This window comes from Phocoena sinus, chromosome 13 (assembly GCF_008692025.1).
Source record: "Phocoena sinus isolate mPhoSin1 chromosome 13, mPhoSin1.pri, whole genome shotgun sequence".
NCBI lineage: Eukaryota > Metazoa > Chordata > Mammalia > Artiodactyla > Phocoenidae > Phocoena > Phocoena sinus.
The window spans coordinates 53937592-53943140 of NC_045775.1; the positions used below are offsets into that span (position 1 = coordinate 53937592).

The window sequence follows — 5549 nt, forward strand, 5'->3', positions numbered from 1 at the left end:
ATTTACTATCTCTCAGCATTAAATCTACCTTTATTTGCCCTGCTTTATGACAATGGAACTAGACCCTCTAAACACTTCTTCGCCAGCTTTAGAGAGGGCCCTATCAGGTCACTACAGCAGCAGAGAAACACTTCCCTTCTGGATTCCAGTTCTCTATTATTATTAATTAGTGTGAAGGCCCAAGAGCACTGATGAGAAAGGTCCAGCTGTGGTCTCAGGCCCTGTGGCCATGGTAGGTATGCCCTTTTTGAAGAGGCCTGCATCCAAGCTTTGGGAAGAAGGGCTCTCTCCCAGTCTTTCTTCCTCATCCTAGTATCAATAGTAGGTGCTGCTCTTTCACAACTGCTACTTTGGGGACCCTTAGACAGAGCTCTTTTACCTCTTCTAACAGTTAACCACCCCTCCTTGTTCTAGTTAACAATTCATCATATTAAATTTTCAAATAACCTGTATAGTTGTCTCTCCTGACTGAACTCAGACTACTCTCAAGGATATTTACTGTACAGCTTGTCTGTATGTCTGACAATGTTGGGGGAGGGAGGAAACAGGGAGATATATTTTAAAAGATTGGCAGAATGTTGATAATTGTTGAAGCTGGATGATGGACTGAGAAAATTATACTGTCTCTTCATTTTGTTTATGTTTGTAATTTTTTGTAATAGTTTTTAAAAGTGGAGGGCGGGGAAGAAAGGCTTCATATAGGCCAAAGCATTTGGAGAGAGCCTGGTGGAATGGATTTTGACAGGCATAAATGGAGGCCTAGATTCCAGGTGAGAAAAAGCACACAGTGAAAATGGCAGCAGAATACTGAAGGACATATTTGAGCAATAGCAAGTAAGCTGGCTAAAGTAAAGGTGTATAATGCAATTGAATGTTTGCTGAGATTTTTTTTTTTCCTCCCCTTTAACCTTCATGTCAAGGTGTTAGTTCTTCATACTCAATTGCTTTTTTTCCCCCTACTCTCCTGTCCCTACCCCATACTTCTACTTACTATCCAAAGTCTAGCTCTTACCCATTCTTCCCCATCTCTTATTAATCATAAATTGATCCATTTCAGAGTCTTTTCATATATCTTTATTTTTTTAAACAGTGGGCCTAATTATATCTGTCTTGGGACACATTTAGGAGAAAATATAGGTATGTTTGTGCTTATATAGCAGTATTTTTTACATGTAAAGCCATTAGCAGTGAAATGAGACAAGTTTTCATAATCTCTAGTTAGTAGGGGATAAGAGAAAACATTAATTGATTTACTATTATTTAATAACTCGTGACTTTTTATAATCGCAAAATACACCTATACATACAAGAATGAGTATGCGTGTGTCAACACATTATCTCCGGGAAGGGGTTGGTAATATTCTTTGTTAAGCTGAGTAGTGAACTGACCAAATAATAAAATTAATACCCATTATTTTCTCCACCCACCAATACATTTAAAGCACCCTTAGGCTATTCTCCAGTGACAACTCTCTCTGTCCTTCCTTAGGAATGACAAAAATCATAAAATTTGACTTACAAAAAACATTTTTGCTTAATCCAAACTGAAAATATTATAAAGTATAAAAGCAGCTAGAAATTTAAGAACTCATAATAGAGATAACATCAGAGAGAGCACATATATCCAAATAAAACATATATTATGATGATTCATAAAAAGCGCATATGAATATGGACCTGTTGCACACATTAAAATATATAGACACCCCAATGGAGCTCCCTTCTTTCCTAACCCCCATTATTGGTAGGGTCTGAACCTACCATTCTACTTCAAGCTTCAACAAGTGGCACATGCTCTTCCACCTATTTAGAATGTGGCGGGACATAGGTATTCCAGAACAGTAGAGAGCAGAAGAGAAATGTTGTTCGATGTCACTCAGGCGATGACTATGCTTTCCTATGCCCTCCTGAGGATGCAGTGCTGCGGATGCTAAGTTTCATTCAAGATCTAGGACAATGCATTGTTTGTAAACTCTGCACACCAAAACTGTCAATGTGAGTTCTTCCAGAATAAATCAGCAATGGTTAAGACAAGAATTGGGTTTCTTTCCTGCCTCGCACAGGACTCTTCCTGTGTAGTCAGTATCACAGACAGCAATGCACTCCATAGGGTACCCATGGGCAAAAGAAATGCCTCCACAAAGATATGCTGCAGCTGCTCCTGCTCTAGATGACGTCTTGCTTCCACTAAGTTCTGGCAGCCATGCAACAGAACTTTCTGTGATAATGAAAATGTTTGCTAGTCTATCACATGTGGCTATTGAGCACTTGAAATGTAGCCAGTGTGACTGAGAAACTGTATTTTTAAATTAATTTTTATTGACATAGAGTTGACATATGTTAGTTTCAGGTATACTACAAAGTGATTTGATATTTGCATACACTATGAAGTGATCATCATAATGAGTCTAGTAACCATCTGTCTCCATACAAAGGTATTACAATATTATTGACCATATTCCTAATGCTGTATATTACATCCCCATGGCTTATTTATTACATAACTGTAGGTCTGTACATCTTAATCCCTTACACCTATTTCATCCACTCCTCTATCCCTTCCCTTCTGGCAAACACCTGTTTGTTCTCTGTTATCTATAAGTCTGTTTTGTTTCATTTGTTTTGCTTTTTACATTCTGTACATAATTGAGAGCATGTGGTATTTGTCTTTCTCTGACTTACTGCACTTAGCGTAATACTCTCTAGATCTATCCATGTTGACAAAAATGGCAAGATTTCTCTTTTTTTTTATGTCTGAGTAATATCCATATACCACATCTTCCTTACCCATTAGTCTATCAGTGGATATTTAGGTTGCTTTTATATCTTGGCTATTGTAAATAATGCTGCAATGAACACTGGAGGTGTTTTTGAATTGTTTTTTCTGTTTCCTTTGGGTAAATGCCCATAAGTGAAATTGCTAGATCATATGGCAGTTGTATTTTTAATTTTTTAAAGAAACTCCATACTGTTTTTTTTTTAATAGATTATTTTTATTTATTTATTTATTTATTTATGGCTGTGCTGGGTCTTTGTTTCTGTGCGAGGGCTTTCTCTAGTTGCGGCGAGCGGGGGCCACTCTTCATCGCGGTGCGCGGGCCTCTCACTATTGCGGCCTCTCTTGTTGCGGAGCACAGGCTCCAGACGCGCAAGCTCAGTAGTTGTGGCTCACGGGCCTAGTTGCTCCGCGGCATGTGGGATCTTCCCCGCCCAGGGCTTGAACCCGTGTCCCCTGCATTGGCAGGCGGATTCTTAACCACTGCGCCACTAGGGAAGCCCCCATACTGTTTTAAATAGTGGCTGCACCAATTTACAATCTCACCAACAGTGCTTAGCAGTATTTTTTGGTTAAGCCTCCTCATGCAAGGGAAACAAAAACAAACAAATGAGACTACATCAACTAAAAAGCTTTTGCACCGCAAAGGAAACCATCAGCAACACAAAAAGGAAGCTTACTAAATGGAGAAGATATTTGTAAACAATATATCCAATAAGGGGTTAATATCCAAAGTATATAAAGAACTCATATAACTCAACATCAAAAAAAACAAACCCAAACAACTCAATTACAAAATGGACAGAGGACCTGAATTGAAATTTTTTCAAAGAAGATGTACAGATGGCCAAAAGACACACGAAAAGATGCTCAATATCACTAATCATCAAGGAAACGCAAATCAAAATCACAAGGAGAAACCACCCTCACACCTGTACAAATGGCTGTTACCAAGAAGACAACAAATAACAAGTGTTGGTGAGGATATAGAGAAAAGGGAACCCTTGTATGCTAATTTTATTTAATTTTTATTAATTTAAATGTAACAGCCACATGACAATGCAATTCCAAAGCCTTAGTTTTAAAAAAAAAGCAGGGACTTAACACATGTATGTTTGCAAATTGTTGAATGTCAACCCAAAACACTACCTGCAACACTGCAAAGTGGTTCTACCTCCTCCTACCCTAGCTGCCTGGCAGAAACATCCATTTGTCCTCATTCAGACAGCACCTCCTTTGTGAAACTGTGGCAGCCCAGAGTTACTAACTTGTTACTTAACTATTACTAACCAGGTCACACCATGTTGTCATTATGGGTTTACATATCTGTGTTCCCTGCTAAACTGGGGCTCTAAAAAGGCAGCAGTTGTGTATTATTAACTTCCCCAGAGCCTAGCAGAATGCCACATCCTAAAATCCTTGCTCTATTATCACACCAGTCTTCATTTAACCAATCCATACTCTTCAATTTATCACACCAGTCTTCATTTAACCAATTTATCACACCAGTCTTCATTTAACCAATCCATACTCTTCACTACTCTACCATCTGAAATCTCATAATCCCACCATCCATAATGAACATCTTAGAACTGGAGAAATTACAGGTCATATTATCTGTACCAACGGGTGTGGTGTTTTACTTCTACATACAATTGCTCAGTAGAAAACACTGTAAAATAGTGGAAATGATGCATATTAGAAACTCAAGTTTTCTAAAGAGAAATAACGAGAAAGTAGTTAGACACAGGAGTTTGGAATTCAGGACGAGACACAAATTTGCGAGTTTTTGCCATAGAAGTGGCATTTTGAAACTATGCAACTCATGAATTAGATCACTAAGGAATTAAGTGTAGACAGAAGAATACAGGCACTCCAAGGTTAAGAGGTCAGAAGTGAAAAAGAACTTGCAAAGAACACTGAGAAGGGGCAACCAGTGACATACAGGAAAACCAGGAAATATGCTGTCTGAGAGCCACGTGAATAGTTATTCAAGGAGGAGAGAGTCATTAAGCTATGATAAATGCTATTGATAGATCAAGTTGGAAAGTAAGGTTCTATTTCTTTCACACAATAGCAAACCCTCCAAAACTGAAGAGAAAAACTGAAAGATACCACTTGGCATTCAATCACCAGTGTAACCAGAAGTTACACCAATGTTTTCTAATACAGATATTTCTTTCATTTCATTACACATATGCTATTCCAGATCATCACATCTTCCTCTTATCTTAACATCCACATGAAACAAGGTTTCAGTGAGCACAATTTTCCTAGGCAGCACTAATTTTAAACGAAAACCTCGTTATTTTACCAGCTGAGACTGACTGAAATAACCAGTGTCTCCCATTCAGCTGCCACGCTTTCCTTAGAAATGCAGGTTTGGCATAATTTAAAGGTCAAGATGGTTTAAAGAGCATTCAGTTTCCAAAAAAGAACGGACAAAAGTGTCAACATTCACGGAAGACTTCGAGAAAAAGTTAGACTGTGAACTCCTGGAAGGGAGGGGCTCATTTCCCACAAAGCTGGAGCTCAATATTTTTCACTTAACTTGAGAAAAGCTGTATCTTACTGCGGGGAGGTGGCGTGAACTTCAGGGCACTACGCCATCCAGAACACTGTTGCCCGAACACTATGCACGCAGAGAGGGACCGGCGAGCTCGCAGGCATCCGCGCAGATCAGCACCTGGGTCGATAAACGCAACGCGAGACGGCGCACAACCGCACACCGGACCCTAAGGTTGAAAGACCCTAGCCTCGGGCGGGGACTCAC

At 39.2% G+C, this 5549-nt stretch overlaps 1 protein-coding gene across 4 annotated transcripts in view; it reads right to left on the minus strand.

Moving 5' to 3' along the window:
* Window positions 1–5549, minus strand: part of WDPCP (WD repeat containing planar cell polarity effector) — a 518809-nt gene that overhangs the window by 407552 nt on the left and 105708 nt on the right. The window lies entirely within an intron of this gene.